General features: G+C 41.8%; 1 protein-coding gene across 6 annotated transcripts in view; it reads left to right on the top strand.

The window, feature by feature from the left end:
* Positions 1-21,251, top strand: part of MTF2 (metal response element binding transcription factor 2) — a 57,931-nt gene that overhangs the window by 5,170 nt on the left and 31,510 nt on the right. The window lies entirely within an intron of this gene.

The following is a 21,251-nucleotide window of genomic DNA, read 5'->3' on the forward strand; positions in this document are numbered from 1 at the left end:
AGCCCACACACTTTATACATTTTTAAGATGAAGTACTCATTTTTGTTACACAATTTCTTAGTTTATACATTGCAAAAATAAAATAAAATAATGAAGTCTGCAACATCCCTGGTCTTTTAAAGATATAAGGTTGTGGGGGTCAGACCACAAAGCACAAAGCCCAGTGTAAGGATCCCGGTTTGAGCCCTCAGCTCCCCACCTGCAGGGGGGTCGCTTCACGAGCGGTGAAGTAGGTCTGCGGGTGTCTATCTTTCTCTCCCCCTCTCTGTCTTCCCCATCAACAATGACATAAATAACAACAATAATAACAACCACAACAACAGTGAAACAAGGGCAACAGAAGGGAAAAGAATAGCCTCCAGGAGCTATAGATTCTTGGTCCAGGCACTGAGCCTCAGCAATAACCCTGGAGGCAAAAAGAAAAAAAGATATAAAGGTTGTTTACATTGTCAAAAAAGTAAAAATTGATGTTAGGAAAGTGAGTTTACTATATTATTTTTTAGATTTCCTTTTAATCTTTTTATATCAGTTAAAAATTTAAGGAAAAAATTGAAAAATAGAGTAAACCAGTAGTATAGTTAATATTTTTTATATCCATGCTTCATCTCTACCTACTTCATTATATTTACTTTTTTAAAAAATAATTAAATAATTAATTAGTTAATTATTTTACTTTATTACCAGAGCACTACTCAGCTGGGGCTTATGGTGGTATAGGGGATTGAACCTGGGAAAAGCCTCAGACATGAGAGTCTCTTTGCATAACCATTATGCTATCTACCCCTGCCCTATATTTACTATTTTAAATATCTTTTATGTAAATTTTTATATATATTGAAATATACAAATCTCAACTGTAGATTTTTTTTTTTTTTTCCCCACCAGGGTTATCAATGGGGCACTGCATCTGCTTGCATCTTTGCTCCTGGTGGACTAATTTTTAGAGACAAGAAGGATCGAGAGATGGAGAGTGAGACAGAGAGGATAGGGATCACAGCACCAATCTGCTACCACTTGAGAAGCTTCCCTTGTGTGGGTGCTTCTGTGTGGTAAATAGAGACATGAACCTGGGTCTTGGTTCATGGTAAAGTTCGTACTCTATGGAGTGAGGTATCTCCCAGCTCCAAGTGTAGGGTTTTAAAAACCTTTGTTGAAATAAAATTCATGTGTCTGGTACTGGGGACAGCTTAGCTTGTTAGGACCAACTAGTATGCCTGAGAACCACTCCCTCAACCTGGAGGCCACAGAGTCAATCCCTGGCACTACTTTCGTCACATGTATTATAATAAATAAATCTAAAAAATTCATATGGTAGGGGTGCCAGGGGCTGGGTTGCCGCTTCCCTGGTTGAGTGCACGCATTACCAGGTGTAAGGACCTGAGTTCAGACCTCCACTCCCCACCTTAATGATTCCCTCCTCCCCCCACCGAGGTTCTTGCTGTGGCTCAGTGCTGGCACTAGGAATCCACTGCTCGTGGCTGACAGTTTTTTCCTTTAGAAAATTTGAGAAATTGAGATGGGAGGGGAGATAATAGAGGGAAAGAGAAAGAAAGATAGACACCTGCAGCCCTGCTTCACTGCTTATGAAACGTCCTCCCAGTAGGTGGGGAGCAGGGACTTGAACCTGGATCCTTGCACATGGTGATGTCTGTGCTTAACCAAGTGCACACCACCACCCAGTCCCCATGACTTTTAATATGTTTACAGATTTGTGCAACCATCAACATTATCTAATTTCAGAATATTGTCGTCTTTCCAAAATGAAGATCTGAAATTTACTAGCACAAACTCCCATTATTTCACCCTCCTCTGCCAGTCCCTGACAACCACTAATATTTTGGTATTTATATTTTCCCTATTTTGGACATTTCATCAAAACAGTCATATAACATGTGGCATTCTGTTTGCCACTGATTTAGAGGAATGTTCCCAAGTTATAACCATTTTTCTAGCATGTAATAAAATTTTTGTTGTTGTTGTTCTTTGCCAGGGCTTCCAGCTCTGGAATGACTTTTTGTTCTTGTTGTTTGTTTGCCTTTTTAAACATTATTATTATTTTTTTACTAGTGATTTTTGTCATAGCTTACCTAATTATGGAATTACAAGGGCATAATTTCTGGAAGTAGGATCATGATTTTTTAATTTTTTTTTTATTTCTTTATTGGGGAATTAATGTTTTACATTCAACAGTAAATACAATAGTTTGTACATGCAGGATCATGATTTTTTTAAAGATTTACTTATTAATAGGGGTTAGTAGGTGGTGGGGAAATAAAGCAAAGCAGAGCATCACTGTAGCACACAGGATGCCAGAGGTTGAACTTCATGCATAAGAGTCCAAGCTTTATCCATTGCACTACCTTACAGACCCCCGCTTTGGGACTTTTATGAATAATGCATATATATATATATATATATATTTCTATGCAGATTTTGTGTAGACATATTTCCATTTCTCTGGGATACATACCTAGGAATGGAATTGTTGGATCAGATGCTAGCTTCATCTTGAGAAAATGCCAAATCATCTTCTAAAGAGCCTGCACCATTTTAGTTTCCCTAGCAACTGTGTGTTCTAATTTCTTCCATCCTTGCCAATACTTGTTTATTATAATCACCCTAGTAATTGTACAGTGGTATCTCATAATGATTTTGATTTGCATTTCCCTGATCATTAATGATGACATTTTTTTTCGTGTTGTTATTGGCCATATACATAACTTTTTTTTTTTTTTGCCTCCAGGGTTATTGCTTGGGCTCGGTGCCTGCACTATGAATCCACTGTAGCCATTTTTTTTCTATTATTTGGATAGGACAGAGATAAATTGAGAGGGGAAGGGAAGATAGAGGAGAGAGAAAGATAGACACCTGCAGACCTGCTTCACTACTTGTGAAGCTTCTCTCCTGCTGGTGGAGCCAGTGCTTGAACCGGGATCCTTGTGCTGTTTCTTACCCCTTTTACTATGTGTACTTCACCAGATGGGCCACTGCACCACCACCCAGTCACCTGTATAACTCTCTTTGGAGATGTGTGTTTTTTTTTTTTTTTTAATATTTATTTATTTATTCCCTTTTGTTGCCCTTGTTGTTTTATTGTTGTTGTATAGGAAAGAGAAATGGAGAGAGGAGGGGAAGACAGAGGTGGAGAGAAAGATAGGCACCTGCAGACCTGCTTCACCGCCTGTGAATCGACCTCCTGCAGGTGGGGAGCCAGGGCCTGGAACCGGGATCCTTCTGCCTGTCGTTGTGCTTTGCGCCATGTGCGCTTAACCCGCTGTGCTACCACTCGACTCCCCCCCCCCTTTTTTTAAATGAATTTATTTATTCATGTGAAAGGAGAGAAAGAACCAGACATCACTCTGGTACATGTGGACCGAACTCGGGACCTCATGGTTGAGAATCCAATGTGCCACCTCCTGGACCAGGAGACCTGTCTTTTGAGTTCTGTTCCCACTTAAAAATTGGATTACTGCTGCCAGGAAGTGGCACAGTGTATTAAAGTGTTAGGCTCTTAAGTATGAGGTCCCAAATTTGATCCCCAACGTTGCATGTGCCAAAGTAATATTCTGGTTCTCCCCCCACCCTTCACTAATAAATTAACATTTTAAAAATCATTTGGGATGGTTTAGTGACTTACAGTATAATTGTTGATAAATGGGTATAGCTTCTCAGCCCCCTGTGATATATATCTGCAAAATATCCCAAACTTAAATCCTTTTCTGTTAGCATGCACCAAGACCTCAAAGCACCGCCCCCATCCCTTCCCCACTTTTTCCAGAGTTCTTTGCTTCAGTACAGTATAAATACATGCATGTTGTTTGTTCTTTTTGTTGTTTGCTTTTAATTGAGTTGGCTCACCCAGCAGAGTGCACATGTTACCATGCCCACAGACCCTAGTTTGAGCCTTTTGTCCCCACCTGCAGGGGGAAAGCCATGAGTGGTAAAGCAGTACTGCAGATATCTTTCTCTCTATATCAAAAATAAATAAAAGGAAAAATATGACTGCCAAGACCTTGTGAAGCGGATCCCCCACCCTCATCCACCGAAGGTGGCGAGTTAGGGTCTCAAACAGGATCCTTGCTCAGGTCCTTGAACTTGGTACTATATGCGCTTAACCTGTTGCGCTACTGCCTGGCCCCCAGTCTTAATTTCTTGACTGTTGTTTTGAAATTGAGAAATTGAATCCTCTAGTTTTGGGTCTTTTGCAAGGTTACTTGGGATGTTCTAGCATTGTTTTTTTTTTTACTTGAATTTTAGGGTCTGTAATTTTTGCATTAAGGGCAACTGGGATTTTTGATAAGTATTTTCTAGAATCTGTAGATCACTTTGAAAGCTATTGCCATTCTTAACAGTGTGAACATCTGTGAACACAGGATGTCTTTCCAACCATATATGGTTTTACATATATGGATTAACCTTTTTCTCTTTAATGTAGTTTTATTGTACAATTCTTGTACTTGTGTTAGATTTATTCTCTACACTTGTTCTTTTTGATGCTCTTACAAGTGGAATTCTTTTTATTTTATTTTCAGATTATTCTTTGCTATTGTTTTGAAATGCAGTTAGTTTTTGTGCATTGATCTTTTTTTTTTATTTTTTCCTCCTCCAGGGTTATTGCTGGGCTGGGTGCCTGCACCATGAATCCACCGCTCCTGGAGGCCATTTTTTTTTCCCCCTTTTGTTGCCCTTGTTGTAGCTTCGTTGTGGTTATTATTATTGCCCTTGTTGACGCAATTCGTTGTTGGATAGGACAGAGAGAAATGGAGAGAGGAGGGGAAGACAGAGAAGGGGAGAGAAAGACAGACACCCGCAGACCTGCTTCACCGCCTGTGAAGCGACTCCCCTGCAGGTGGGGAGCCGGCGGCTCAAACCGGGATCCTTACGCCGGTTCCTGCGCTTTGCGTCACATGCGCTTAACCCACTGCGCCACCGCCCGACCCCCTTGTGCATTGATCTTATATTCTACTTTTTCTGGTATAGTACTCGTTTTTTTTTTTTTTTTCTTTCCATTTTTTTTTCTTTATTGGGGGGATTAATGGTTTACAGTCCACAGTAGTTTGTATATGTATAATATTTCTCAGTTTTCCACATAATCTAACCCCCCGCCCCCCAGGTCTTCCTCTGCCATCATGTTCCAGGACATGAACACTCCCACCTACTCCAGGGTCTTACTTTGGTGCAGTACACCATCTCCATCCAAGTTCTGCTTTGTGTTTTCCCTTCCTATTTTTCTTTTTCACTTATTTATTTTCTCTTTTGTTGCCCTTGTTTTTTATTGTTGTAGTTATTATTGTTGTTGATGTCATAGTTCTTGGATAGGACAGGGAGAAATAGAAGAGGGGAAGACGGGGACAGAAAGATAAGACAATGGCCATATAACACATTTTGAGATCTGGGAGTGTGATGCCTCCAGTTCTGTTCTTCCCAAGATTGATAACTCTAGGTATTTTCTGGTTCCAGATAAACATTTGTAGCTTTTGTCCTATTCTCCTAAAAAATTGGGTGAATCCTTGATGGGGATTGCATTTAATTTGTATATGGCTCTGGGCAATATACTCATTTTGATAATGCTAATCCTTCCAACCCATGAACGCAGAATATCTTTCCATTTCTTTGTGTCTCTTTTTTCCCTTGAATAGTGCCTCGTAATTTTCAATATACAAATCTTTCACTTATTTTGTTTATTCTTATAGTAAAAGGGGTTGATTTCTTCTGACTTAGTGTTTGCATAGAGGAATGCCACTGACTTTTGTATGTTAATTTTGAAGCCTTACTATATTACCTGATATTCCTGCTGTATTATTTAGGTTTTTCTATGTATCTATCATATCATCTGCAAATATGACATCTGCAAAAAATGACAGTTTGACTTCTTTTTCAATCTGTATCCCTTTAATTCCTTGCTCTTGCCTGATTGCTATGGCAAGAACTTCCAGCACTGTGTTGAGTAATGGTGATAGTAGGCAGCCCTGTCTATTACCTGATCTGAGGGAGAATGCTTCTAGTTTTTTATCATTGAATATGATGTTGGTTATAGAGTTGCTGTATATGGACTCGATTAGGTTAAGGAATTCCCCATCTATTCCTATGTTTTGTAATGTTTTAATCATGAAGGGATGTTGGATTTTGCCAAAGGCTTTCTCTGTTTCTATTGATATGTAATCATGTGGTTTTTGGTCTTGCTTCTGTTTGGTCTTGCTTCATGTTTTTGATCATGTTATATATTATATGGATCATGTTATTGATGTGGTGAATCATGATGGAGGGGGAGAGAAAGATAGGCACCTGCAGACCTGCTTCATTGTCTGTGAGGTTCCCCCCCCCCACAGGTGGGGAGCCCCGAGCTTGAACCAAGATACATACACTGGTTCTTGGGCTTTGTGCCATGTGTGCTTAACCCCTGCTCTACCACCCGACCCCTTCCTTAGTTTTATTTTTTTGTTGTCTCTGCTTTTGGTATCAGCGAGAAGTTGGCTTCATAGAAAGTGGAAGGGAGTATTCCTGTGTCTTCAAGTAGTGGTATTAACTCTTCCTGGGAGGTTTTGTAAAATTCATTTGTAAAACCATCTGGTCCAGGACCTTTTTTTAATATATATTTTTCTAATTTTATTTTTGAGAGAGATGCAGAGAGAGAGAAACACCAGAGCACTGCTCAGCTCTGGCTTATGGTGGTGCGGTGGGATTGAACCTGCAACTTTGGAGCCTCAGGCATGAAAGTCTGTTTGCATAACTATTATGCTATCTCCCCCGCCCTGGTCCAGGACTTAAAAAAAAAAAAATTCATAAAAAGGAAACACTGACAAAAACCATAGGATAAGAGGGGTACAATTCCCACCACCAGAACTCCATATCCCATCCCCTCCCCTGATAGCTTTCCTATTTTTTAAAATATTTATTTATTTATTCCCTTTTGTTGCCCTTGTTGCTTTATTGTTGTTATCATTGTTGTTGTTGGATAGGACAGAGAGAAATGGAGAGAGGAGGGGAAGACAGAGAGGGGGAGAGAAAGACACCTGCAGACCTGCTTCACCACCTGTGAAGCGACTCCCCTGCAGGTGGGGAGTGGGGACTTGAACCGGGATCCTTACACCAGTCCTTGCACTTTGCACTTAACCCGTTGCACTACCGCCTGACTCCCAGCTTTCCTATTATTTAACCCTCTGGGAGTATGGACCCAAAGTCATTGTGGAATGCAGAAGGTAGAAGGTCTGGCTTCTGTAATTACTTCCCTGGCAGGTCAATCCATACTCCCAGCCTGTCTCTTTCTTTCTCTAGTGGGCTGGGGTTCTGGGGAAGTGGGACTCCAGGACACATTGGTGGGGTTGTCTGTCCAGGGAAGTCTGGTCGGCATCATGCTAGCATCTGGAACCTGGTGGCTAAAAAGAGTTAATATATTCCAAAGGGCCCATGTTTATACTAGGTTGTTTTTTTTTGTTTTTTTTTGTTTTTTTCCCCTGAGCCTGACATCTGATATGCAGGTGGATCCAAGTTATTGTCTGGGGAGATGATGTCATGGCTGGAAAAAGGACCAGAAAGCTGGATCAGGGAAGTGAGTAGCTCCCAGATATGGGAAAGAGGTATAAATATTGTTGATTGTTGACTGTAAACCCCATCAATTTGATGTGATCTGGGGCCCATATTCAGCTTAGAGGCCTATGTGACCTCTGCATTCCTGGAGATCTGAGCTCACATTCTGTGGTCATGAGTAGGAACATTCCAAGCTGCCCCAATTTCAGGACCCATCTTTCTCAGGTGTAGCATAGAGTATGTTGTCCAGCCTCCCTTCAGAGGATAGAACATTCTCTACCATGGTTGATCCAGGTTGAGGGCAGAGTCCTAGGGGGGGGCCCACAAAGAGGTCTATTGTTCTTGATAGAGATGACCAGTAACAATGGAGAGAGGGATTTATTGGAGGTCTAGGCCCATCATGTCTGTTTAGGAATCTCAGGATTCCCTGACTAGGGCCCCAGCTGATGGGGTGGGTGGCCTGATAGTGACTAAAGAGTCATCATTAAAGTATGCCAGTCTCTTGCCCTTATTCAGCTTTTGTAGTCCTTACTTTGATATGGTTAGCTTTGGAGTGAGTGAAGGAAGTATAATAGGAAATAGGTGAGGAGGGTGTCCAAGTCTAAGTAAACACTTTCATTATGAACTTTATAGTGTCTTTTTAGGTCTTTCTACTTGCTTGCTGCATATACTGATTCACTGCAGACTATTGTGCACTTTTGCTTTTAGGTATATATTTTGCCCTAGTTTATGGATACATGTGAACATATGCCCTATCTCACGGGGCCTGGTCTATATTTAGATTTTGGGACTTTGTTAGGAAGTGAACCACCTGAAATGGAATTAGAGAATCCTATGAAAGAAAAGGTCTCACCTGAGTAATGAGGCTTCTTCTAGCGTTTGCCCTTCTTCCGTAGCCAGTCAACAGCATCAGGTTGAGCCTGATGTAAAGTTTCGAGACCTCCTTTGAATCTGGAGAGGTGGCAGTCGTTGACTATGTGGGTCATAGTCTGTCTGGAGCCGCAGGGGCAGTTCAGGTCCCCAGTCTCTGGCTCCCCAGCAATGGAACATAGCGGCGCACCGGCCATGGCCTATTCGATAGCGATTGAGGAGGGCCCAATCATAACGTGCTAGGTCAAAGCCGGGTTGACGCTTGCAGGGGTCTGTGATGAGGTGTTTGTTCTTTACCTCAGCTGACTGCCAACTCTGTTTCCAAGAGTCTGGAACAGAGAAGTTCAGTGTAGGCATAGGGGACCAGATTGGGTGACGAGACGTCAAGCGTTGGACAGGGTGGGCGAAGATATCCGCGTCTATTGGCAGGTCCGGTCGAGCGTAGACGTGGGAAATGAACTTAGATGATGCCGCATCCCGACGAATATCTGGCGGGGCGATGTTGCTAAGAACTGGCAGCCATGGAACCGGGGTGGAATGGATGGTTCCAGAAATGATCCTCATGGAGGAATATAATTTGGAATCGACCAAGTGGACATGGGGGCTACGGAACTATACTGGGGCACAGTATTCTGCAGTGGAATAGCATAATGCCAGAGATGATGATCGCAGTGTGGAAGCGCTCGCGCCCCATGAGGAGCTGGCCAGTCTTGCAATGGTGTTATTCCTCACGCCCACCTTTGCTGCAGTTTTTATGAGATGTTCGTGAAATGACAGAGTGCGATCGAGAGTAACGCCAAGATAGACTAGCTGGGCTTCATGCCGGATTCTCGTATCGCCAAGCTGCACATTAAGCTCACGTGAGGCCGAGGCATGGTGTAGATGGAAAACAGATGATACCATTTTTGCAGTGCTAGGGATTAGTCGCCATTTTTTACAGTAATCAGATATCAGAGACATGTCTTTCGTGAGTGTTTCCTCGAGGATGTCGAACTTGGATGCCTGAGTTGCACAGCAGATGTCATCAGCGTAGATGAACTTCCTTGAAGAAGTTTCTGGGAGGTCATTGATGTAAATATTAAATAGCGTAGGAGCCAGAACAGAGCCCTGGGGGAGGCCACTTGAGACAAGTCTCCATCTGCTAGACTTGTCACCCAGATGCACCCGGAATCTTCTGTTTTGGAGAAGAAACTATATAGTGTTGGCCACCCATGGAGGCAGGCATCTTGAGATCTTGACTAGGAGACCACGGTGCCAGACCGTGTCATAGGCTGCTGTGAGATCAACAAAGACTGCACCCGTCTTTAAATTCTTCTGGAATCCATTCTCAATGTAAGTTGAGAGGGCCAGGGCTTGTTCGCAGGTAGATCTTCCTGGGCGGAAACCAGCTTGGGCGGGTGATAGGAATTTCTCTGTAAGATGAGAAATACGTGACAGAAGCAGCCTCTCGAGGAGTTTGTAACACACGGAGAGGAGTAATGAGGCTGAAGGGTTGACATTCCATGCCTGACCGTCTCTGGACAAAGTCTGAAGTGAAGCATGCTGAGGGTGGTACTAGTTGCGTTGATTAGGTTTATAAATATTTATTTATTCCCTTTTTTAAAAACACACAAATTTTTAAAAATCTTGGGAGTTGGGCTATAGCGCAGCAGGTCAAGTGCAGGGGGCACAAAGTGCAGGGACCGGCTTAAGGATCCCGATTCGAGTTCCCGGCTCCCAACCTGCAGGGGAGTCGTTTCACAAGTGGTGAAGCAGGTCTGCAGGTGTCTATCTTTCTCTCCCCTTCTCTGTCTTCCCCGCCTCTCCATTTCTCTCTGTCCTATTCAACAACAACGACAACAATAATAACTACAACAATAAAACAAGGGCAACAAAAGGGAATAAATAATTAATATTTATTTTATTTATTTATTTATTCCCTTTTGTTGCCCTTTTTGTTTTACTGATGTCGTTGTTGGATTGGACAGAGAGAAATGGAGAGATGGGGACGACAGAGAGGGGGAGAGAAAGATAGACACCTGCAGACCTGCTTTACCACTTTTGAAGTGACTTCTGCAGGTGGGGAGCTGGGGGCTCGAGCCGGGTTCCTTATGCTGGTCCTTGCGCTTCGTGCCACATGCTCTTAACCCGCTGCGCTACAGCCCGACTCCCCGTATTTATTCCCTTTTGTTGCTCTTGTTTTGTTGTAGTTATTATTAATGTTTTTGTTGTTGGATAGGGCAGAGAGAAATGCAGAGAGGAAGGGAAGACGGGGAGAAAAGGTAGGGAGCCGGGAGCTGGACCAGGATCCTTACACATGTCCTTGCACTTTGCGCCACCTGTACTTAACCCCTTGCGGTACTGCCTGACTCCCAGTGCAGGATTTTTATTGTTGGAAAGGTTCTTGATAACTTTGTCAATTTCTTTGGCTGTGATTGGACTATTCATATTTTCTAGTTCCTTTTGTTTAATTTTGGAAATTTGTATTTAAGGAACTGTGCATTTCTTCCAGGTTCTCTAGCTTAGTGTCATATAGTTGTTCATAGATTCTTTTTTGATAGGTGTTGAGAATCATTAACAAATTTATTTGCAGTTTTATATCACTTTATTGAGATTTATTTGTAGGATTTTTGTCATAAGCCATGTCTTCTCCAGATGGATGTCAGCATATTTCACCACCATCAAAGCATCATCCTTTTTTCCCCTAGAGGATACTGAATCTCGTCCCTCCCCTCACTAGCCCCTCTTCCCAGTCTCCTATCTGCTATGAGAAATCATAATCCAATAAGGTTCTATATTATTCTTTTTAAAAATATTTATTCCCTTTTGTTGCCCTTGTTTTATTGTTGTAGTCATCATTATTGTTGTTGTTGGATAGGACAGAGAGAAATGGAGAGAGGAAGGGAAGACAGAGAGGGGGAAAGATAGACACCTGCAGACCTGCTTCACCGCCTGTGAAGTGACTCCCCTGCAGGTGGGGAGCTGGGGGCTTGAACCGGGATCCTTATGCTGGTCCTTGAGCTTTGCGCCACCTGCACTTAACCCGTTGGGCTACCTGACTCCTGCCATCCTTCTATATTATTCTTTGCTTTTGTCTTCTCTTAGTGAGTGAGATTGGTGTTTATTCTCCTGTTTAATTTCACTTAATGTGACTCTAACCATCTATGTTATAGCAAAGAGAAGATTTTTATCTTTTTTTCTTTTTACTAGAGCACTGCTCAGCTCTGTTTTTTGGTGGTGCAGGGGATTTAACCTGAGGTTTTAAAGCCTCAGGCATGTATGACAGTCTCTGCATAACCATTATGCTATCTCTCCCCTTCCCTATTTTTATCATTCTTTACTGCTGAATAGTATTCATATGTATGTATCACAGCCTGTTAAAATTAATTTTCAGTGTCATTTTATTGAGGAAATGCTGATTTACAGATTTTTGTTGTCACAATTGGCACATTTCTACCTCCCCCAAGATAGAAATCAGCACATTTCACCCTCAACTGAACAGTCATCTAATTCCATCATAGGCTCTTAGGACCCAAACCACCTCTTAGTGGCTTCCTTTTCCAATTCTGAATGCCCCCCCCCCCCGATCTACTATGATAGACTAGATAGACTATAGTCCATTGAGGAATCACCCTGTATTTGTCCTTTGATTTGTTTTTCAGAACCCATCTGTGAGTGAGGCCATCTGATATTCATCCTTCTTGGTTATCTTAATGATCCCCCTAGGTTCATCCGTATTGTAGCTGTGTAATATTCCATTGTGTATACTATAGCTTCTTTAACCATTCATGTTGTTGGATACTTGCTTTTCTCCCTCTCTCTCTCTAATGTTGACTATAACAAATAGCACTGCCATCAACATAGGAGTGCACAGATCTTTCTCAAGGTGTTTTTGTGATCTTTGGATAGATGCCTATCAGAACAGATGGGTCATATAGTATGGGTTTTTTTTAATATTTTAAAATTTATTTTCCCTTTTGTTGCCTGTTGTTGTTGTTGTTGTTATTTATGCCATTGTTGGATAGGACAGAGAGAAATGGAGAGAGGATGGGAAGACGGGGAGAGAAAGATAGAAGCGACTGTGAAGCAACTCCCCTGCAGGTGGGGAGCCGGGAGCTCGAACCCGTATTCTTAAGCCAGTCCTTGTGCTTTGCGCCACCTGCACTTAACCTGCTGCGCTACCACCCGACTCCCATTTTTTTTCCTTTTTTCTTTTTTTTTTTTTTTTAATCAGATTACTGCTCAGCTCTGGCATATGGTGGTGCAGGGGACCTGGGTACTCAGAGCCTCAGGCATGAGAGTGTTTTTGCAGAATCATTATGCTATCTATCTCCCCAGCCTGACGTGGGTACTTTTCTCCACATCCTTGCCAGCACTAGTTACTGTCCTTATTATATCTTATTACTGTTTTGGTTTGCATTTATCTGATAATCAGTGATTTTGAACATTTTTTCATATGTCTGTTGGCCATGTGAAGATCTTCTTTGGAGGAGTTATTTGCTCAGTTCCCCCCCCACACACACTTTTTAGGGGGTTTGTGTTTCCCTCTCCACTCCCATTACTGAGTTTTGTAAGTTCTTTATATATCTGGTTATTCTGATATGTTGAATATAAATACCTTTTCTAATTCTGGAAGTTATCTTTCAGTTTGGTAATTGTTCCTTTTGCTGTGTAGAAGCTTTTCAGCTAGTTGTAGCCCCAGTAATTTCATCTTTTTTTTCTTGCTGTTGGGTCCTGACATTTCAGAGATTCAGCCCTGCCCCCCATCTCCTTCCCTTCTCCTTCCTTCTCCTCCCCTCCCCTTGTTCAGGGAATTGAATCTAGGATTTTGTAGTCTCCTTTTGCATAACCATTGTGTTATTTTACCTTTCTTTCTTTTTAAAATCCTGAACCACTTTGAGCTAAACCACCTCTCAGGAGTCGTGAGCGTGTGTTAACATATATTTTTTTGTGTGTGTGTTAACATATTTTGAGGTTGCTTGTAGAAGATAAGATAGCCTTTTAAAAAAATCTTTATTAGTGACTTAATATTGATTTATAAAATTATAAGATACCAGGTATAATTCTGCGCCGTTCTCACCACCAGAGTTCTGGATCCCTAATCTCTCCATTGGAAGCTACAGCAGTTCTCCCAAGGTTGCAGATTTGGGTTGACTATTATTTTTGTAACTATCTGTCTATATTTATATATACTTGCTCATTTTTTTCCTTCTGTGGTCCTGCCTTCAAAGATAAGGCAGTCTTTTTCCCTCTCAGAATATAAAGTTTTAAAGGGGGTCATATAAAGACAAGTTAGTTGGTAAATGGTGCACAATGTGGGAAGTAAATGAGAGAATTACAGTTTACCAACAGAAAGTCTCATTTGATCTAGGTGGGTGGGTATTTGAATCAGGAAAAGAACTTTAAGAAGATAGAGCCAGTTTTTCCCCCCAAAAAGATACTGAGGTTAGGTAGTTAGGTATGTTGACTATCTTACCAAGACTAGAACAAGTGCTTATTAAATAGTTACTGAAAGAAACACTATTAGCCTGAAAGTAAATTAAATCTGTTGGTTTCTCTTTTTTTTTAATTTTTTAATTCTTATTTGTATATTGGATACAGATAGCCAAAAATCGTGAGAGAAGGGGGTGATAGAGCGGGAGAGAGACAGAGAGACACCTGCAGCCCTGCTTCACTACTCGCAAAGCTTTCCTCCTGTAGGTGGGGCCCAGGGGCTCAAATCTGGGTCCTTGTGCTTTGTAACGATCTGCTGATTTCTTTCATTATATGTTAGAAATTAATATATGCCAGGAGCTGGGTGGTGGCACAGCAGGTTAAGTGCACATGGTGGAAAGTACACGGACAGGCATCAGGATCCCGGTTAGAGCCCCCGGTTCCCCACCTACAGGGAGTCTCTTCACAGGCGGTGAAGCAGGTCTTCAGGTGCCTCTCTTTCTCTCTTCCTCTCTGTCTTCCCCTCCTTTCTCGATTTCTTTCTGTTCTACCCAACAACAATGACAGCAATAACAACAATGACAATAAACAAGGGCAACAAAAGGGAATAAATAAATAAAAGTTTATTTTATTTTATTGCCTTTTGTTGCCCTTGTTTTGTTATTGTTGTTGTTATTGTTATTGATGTTGTAGTTGTTAGATAGGACAGAGAGAAATGGAGAGGAGGGGAAGACAGAGGGAGAGAAAGACACCTGCAGACTTGCTTCACCGCTTGTGAAGCAACTCCCATGCAGGTGGGGAGCCAGGGGCTAGAACCAGTATCATTATGCTGGTCCTTGCGCTTTGCGCCACCTGCACTTAACCTGCTGTGCTACTGCCCGACTCCCCAAGTTTTTGGGTTTTTTTTTTAAATAAATTAATATATGCCAAGTCCTTAATTTGCTTTTCAATGCTGGTTTAGTGGTCATTTGGATTAGCTCAGACAGATAAAATTGTCAGGGAGGGGGAGGGAGAGAGAGAGAGAGAGAGAAATGCCAGAGTTCCACTATACCTGTGGCCTCAAGTCTCAAATCAGAATACCTCAGGGATGGAGTTCTTCAGTTGGGCTGTCTTTAGGACCTTCAGGTTCTTGATTCTGGGTCTCAGACATTGTGGGACTAGTAAAGTAAGAAGGAAGGGCTGAACCCTTTATCTCAAGTTGGTTTCAAAGGAGGCCACTTTTGTCTAGGTAATTGCCTTCAAGATGAATATCAATTGCAATGATGAAAAAAAATTATTATTATTTTTTACCAGTGCACTGTTAAGCTCTGGCTCATGGTGGTGTGAGGGATTGAACCTGGGACTTTGGAGCCTTAGGCATGAGTCTGTTTGCATAACCATTATGCTCTTTACCCTCTGCCCCCCAAAATGATTCTCTAATAAACAGTACACTCTGGACCTTTAGATTATGAGACTGACATGCTGCCTACTGCGCTAAGAGGGCTGCTATAAACAATATTGTCAGTTAGTGAAAGCAAATAGTGATAGTGGGGTTGAAAATATGATCTGACTCCTGCTACTCTGCCACCTGTGCTCTGTGTTATGGCAAGGCTTTTGTAGCATTCCCTCATATTTACCAATTGTCTGAACACAGCTACTTGAATATAATATGTCCTTGCATAGGTATATCTATAAAACACATGGCATTGGGGGCTGGGTGGTAGTGCAGCGGGTTAAATGCACATGGTGCAAAGTGCAAGGGCCCGCGTAAGGATCCTGGTTCGAGCCCCCAGCTCCCCACCTTTAAGGGGTCGCTTCAAGGGTGGTGAAGCAGGTCTGCAGGTGTCTTTCTCTCCCTCTCTCTTTCTTCTCTTCCTCTATTTCTCTCTGTCCTATCTAACAACAGCTATGACAACAATAACAACTACAACAAGGGCAACTAAATGGGAAAAAAGGAGCAGTGGATTCGTAGTGCAGACACGGATCCCCAGCAATAACCCTGGAGGCAAACAAAAAAACATGGTATTAGTATGATTGCTTTTGATAATTGTGTTGTAAGTTCTGTTCTCTGTTATTAACATATTTGCAAGATCATTCCATGCTCAATGTGTGCTCCATTTCCAAGATCACAACAATATTCTACATTTTCTTTTTAGATTTCAAGTTTCACATATTTGGGGGCTGGGTGGTGGCACACCTGGTTGAGTGCACATGTTACAATGCACAAGGACCAGGGTTTGAGTCCCCCAGCCCTCAACTGCATGGGAAAAATGCTCTGAGTGGTAAAACAGTGTTTCAAGTGTCTGTCTCTTCCACTCTATCACCCCCTTTCCTCTCCTCTCAATTTCTGGCTCTATCCAATAAATAAATAAAGATAATACAAAAAAAAGAAGAAAGAAAAGTTTCTCTTTTTTGTCTTTAATTCATCTGGAGTTCACCCTTTTTTGTGTATTGTGAATTAAGGAGAAAACTCTTTGCTATTAATGAAAGCCAGCTTCCCCAGCCCATTTTACTAAATCATTTGTTCTTTGTGTAATTATGTGTAATGTTATAATATTTTGTCCACTTTCAATAAATGAACCTGTTTTTTAGGTACCTATTCTGTTGCATTGGTTTTATTGTCTCTGTTCCTTGCCATTATTGACAGGTTTTCTTTGTCATTTGTCATGACAAAGACATATATGATAGGCCAAGTCTTTCCCTTTTTGATTTTCCTTACACTTGACTTGGTTATTTATGGACTTTTAGTTTTTTCATATTAATCTTACAAAATGCTTAACCTCAATATTCACATTAAAATTATGCAATAAAGATTATCTGCCACAGATAGTAAACTTGCATCAACTGCTCTTGGGAGAAGTAAGACATAGTCTAAATGTAAATTTTATTTATTTATTTTCCCTTTTGTTGCCCTTGTTGTTTAACATTGTTGCGGTTATTGATGTTGTTGTTGGATAGGACAGAGAGAATTGGAGAGAGGAGGGGAAGACAGAGAGGGGGAGAGAAAGACACCTGCAGACCTGCTTCACCGCCTGTGAAGCGACTCCCCTGCAGGTGGGGAGCCGGGGGCTGGAACGGGGATACTTCCGCAGGTTCTTGCGCTTTGCGCCACGTGCGCTTAACCTGCTGCGCCACCACCGACTCCCCTCAATGTAAATTCTAATCTTGTAAAATGAAAAATTAGATTGGAGTTTCACCAGGTCTCTTGAATAACAGGGAGCACTTTACATAACCCAAAAGCAGAGTAGAGAGTTTAAGAAATAGTATGTGGACCAACTTTTGGTTTCTTGTCTAAAATTTATTTTTGCCTCCAGGGTTATCGCTGGGACTCGATGCCTACACTATGAATCCTCTGCTCCTGTAGGCTATTTTTTTCCTTTTGTTGCCCTTGTTATTTATCTTTGTCATTGCTGTTGTTGTTGGCTAGGACAGAGGGAAATTGAGAGAGGGGAAGACAGAGGGGGAGAGAACGATAGACACCTGCAGACCTGCGTCACCGCTTATGAAGTGACCTCCTTGCAGGTGGGGAGCTGGGGGCTAAAACGAAGGGGGCTCCTTGTGCTTCTCGCCATGTACGCTTAAACCACTTTGCCACCACCCAGCCCTTAATTTTTAATTTAATTTCATTTTTTATTATCTTTATTTATTTATTGGATAGAGACTCAGAAATCGAGAGGGAAGGGAGGGATAGAGAGGGTGAAAGACAGACAGATGCAGCACTGCTTCACCATTTGTGAAGCTTTCCCCCTGCAGGTGGGCACTGGGGGTTTGAACCTGGGTCCTTGCACATTGTAACATGTGCACTCAACCAGGTGCACCACCACCTGGCCCCCTTTATTTTTTAATCTTTTATTTTATTTTATTTTATTTTATTTTACCAGAGCACTGTTCAGCTCTGGCTTATGTTGGTATGGGAGATTGAACCTGGGACTTTGGAGCCTCAGACATGAGAGTCTCTTTGCATAATCATTATACTATCTACCCTCTGCCTTTTTAAAATCTAATTTTTTAAAAAAGGACCAATTTACATTCCCACCAGCAGTGCAGGAGGGTTCCTTTGACCCCACAACCTCTCCAGCATCTGTTGCTGTTACTTTTCTGATGTCTGACATTCTCACTGGAGTGAAGTGATATCTCATTGTTGTCTTTATTTGCATTTCTCTGACAGAGACTTGGAGCATTTTTTCATGTGTTTCTTGGCCTTTTGGATCTCTTCTGTGGTGAATTACTTTTGCATAGTATTTGGATTCAGTAAAATTTTTTTGTAGTGATCACATCATTTTTAGTGTGCTTTTCCCCCATACAATTAATAATATTTAAAAATATTTTATTAGTAATTTACAAAATTACAAAATATTGGGTATACTTCCACACCATTCCTGCCACTAGAGTTCTATGTCCCCATTCATTCCATTGGAAACTGCAGTGATTCTTTCAAGGACACAGATATGGGTTGTCTATTATTTCTGTAACTATATTTTTTTCCTTCCCTCCTTCCTTCCTTCCTTCCTTCCTTCCTTCCTTCCTTCCTTCCTTCCTTCCTTCCTTTCTACCAGAGCACTGCTCAGCTTTGGCTTATGGTGGTACAGGGGATTGAATCTGGGACTTTGGAGCCTCAGGTATGAGAGTCTTTGCATAACCATTATGCTGTATACCCCTGCCCTTTTCCTATTTTTTCTATGGTCCTGCCTTCTCTTCCATTTTAAGTCACTTAAAATTCTGAAAAGTCTTTTTCAGAAAAATATTTTTAACATCTGTATTACATTAAAATTTATAGCATGAGATGCTCTTTAAAACCTTTATGTTGAGCATTAGCAGGTAAGTTTTTTTGTACATTTATTTATTTGTAGTGTTACCAGGGTTGTTGCTGGGATTCAGTACCTGTATAACAAACCCACTGCTTCCAGCAGCTACTTTTTTCCCTTTTTTTTTTTTTTTTTTGTTTTGATAGGACAGAGGGAAATTGAGAGGGGAGTATGGAGAGAAAGAGAGAGAGGGGAGGGAGAGGGAGAGGGAGAGGGAGAGGGACACCTGCAGCACTTGCTTCCCGAGAAGCTTATCCTCATGCAAGTGAAGATAATGGATCAGTTTGAAAACCAGGCAAATAATATCTTTTTCTTTTAATATTTATTTATTTTCCTTTGTGTTGCCCTTGTTTTTTTTTTTTATTGTTGTAGTTATTATTGTTGTTGTTATTGATGTCATCATTGTTGGATAGGACGGAGAGATGGAGAGAGCAGGGGAAGACGGGGAGAGAAAGACACCTGCAGACCTGCTTCACTGCTTACAAAGCGACCTCCTGTAGGTGGGGAGCCGAGGGCTCAAACTGGGATTCTTAGTCCTTGCACTTCGCACCATGTGCGCTTAACAAGTAATATCTTCTACACCTTCCAGTACACTACAAATTGTTAACAAATCTATGAAAAAAAGTACTTTTATAATAGAAATGGTGGCTTGGGAGATGAAGTAGTGGAGAAGTGCACGATTTGGAAGCATGAAATCTTGAGCTTGATCCTTGGCACCATGGTAAGCCAGAGGAATGCTCAGGTTTTCTCTTTCCCTTCCTCATAAATAAATCTTTTAGGGTGGAGGGTAGAATGCATAATGGTTATGCAAACAGACTCTCATGCCTGAGACTCCAAAATCTTTTAAAGTAATAATAGAAATTGTGTGTGTGTGTTTAAATAGCAGAAGGATAATCTCTGTTGGTGAAAGTATAGGCCACTGAGTACTTAATACCTTTTGTGGAGACTCAATTACATTATAATATTAAAATACTTAATATGAATTAGACAGAAATGGAATGCATATTTCATACAAACTGAATGAAGATACCTGATGGTTTCTTATACTTGTTTTTGTCTACTTTTGTGTATGCTTGTGACTTTATTACAGTAAGAGGAAAACTACATACCTAATGTAATGATTATTCTTTATGAATTTGTCCTGTTTAGTAGTTGGAGCATTAAAAAATGTAATGTAGAGGCCTTGGGAGATGACTAGCACTAGGTAAATTACATATCTTATCATGTAGGAGACCTTGGGTTTGAACCTCAGCCACAGCTCCATTGCTCCTGGAGGCCATCTTTTTCCCATTGTTGTTGGCTGTTGCTGCTGCTGTTGCTGTTAGATAGGACAGAGATTGAGAGAGGAGGGGAAGTTAGGGAGAGAAAGATAGACACCTGCAGATCTGCTTCACCGCTTGAAAGGCAACTCCCCTACAGGTGTGGAACCAGGAGTTCAAACCAGGATTCTTGCACTGGTCCCTGATGTAGCACTATGTGCACTTAATCCATTGTGCTACTGCCTTGGCCCCTCTGTCATTTTTATGTCTTGCTAGGGATGGAACTCAGGGCCTGATACATGTTAAGGTCTGTGCTCTCCCTGCTAATCCATCTCCTGGGCTCCAAGTAATGCTGTTTATGCAACAACTATTACGTACAAGTTATAATTTTGTAGTGTTTATTTTGGTGTATTTTACTTAACAAAAAAGTAAATGGGGGGTAGTCGGGCGGTAGCGCAGCGGGTTAAGCGCAGGTGGCGCTTAGCACAAGGACCAGCGGAAGGATCCCGGTTCGAGCCCCCGGCTCCCCACCTGCAGGGGAGTCGCTTCACAGGCAGTGAAGCAGGTCTGCAGGTGTCTGTCTTTCTCTCCCCCTCTCTGTCTTCCCCTCCGCTCTCCATTTCTCTCTGTCCTATCCAACAACAATGACATCAATAATAACTACAACAACAAAACAACAAGGGCAACAAAAGGAATAAATAAATAAATAAAATTTTTAAAAAATTTAAAAAAAAGTAAATGGGGGTGGGGTCGGGCGGTAGCTCAGCAGGTTAAGCATACATGAGCACAAGGACTGGCGTAAGGATCTCAGTTAGAGCCCCCGGCTCCCCACCTGCAGGGAGGGTCATTTCACAGGCAGTGAAGCAGGTCTGCAGGTGTCTTTCTCTCCCCCACTCTGTCTTACCCTCATCTCTCGAGTTTTCTCTGTCCTATCCAACAACAATGATATTGATAACAATAATAATAACCACAATAATGATAAACCAACAAGGGCTACAAAAAGGGAAAAAATGGCCTCCAGGAGCAGTAGATTCCTGGTGCAGGCACTGAGCCCCAGCGATAACCCTGGAGGCAAAAAAAAAAAAGTAAATAGGGGGCTGGGAGGGTTGGGCGGTGGCACACTTGGTTGAGTGCTGCACAGTTACCATGCTTGAAGACCTGGTTGCCTTCTGCAGGAGGAAAGCTTCATGAGTAGTGCTGCAGTGCTGCAGGTGTCTTTGTCTCACTCCCTCTTTACTCCCCTCCTCAGCTTCTCTCTGTCCTATCAAATAAAAACAAACAAAAATTGAAAAAAAATTTAAAGTAAATAAACTTGGGACTGTGTGGTGACACACACTGGTAAAGTACACACATTGCAGTGCACAGGGACCTGGGTTCAGGCACCCAGTTCCCACCTCCA

Source organism: Erinaceus europaeus, chromosome 11, assembly GCF_950295315.1.
Source record: "Erinaceus europaeus chromosome 11, mEriEur2.1, whole genome shotgun sequence".
NCBI lineage: Eukaryota > Metazoa > Chordata > Mammalia > Eulipotyphla > Erinaceidae > Erinaceus > Erinaceus europaeus.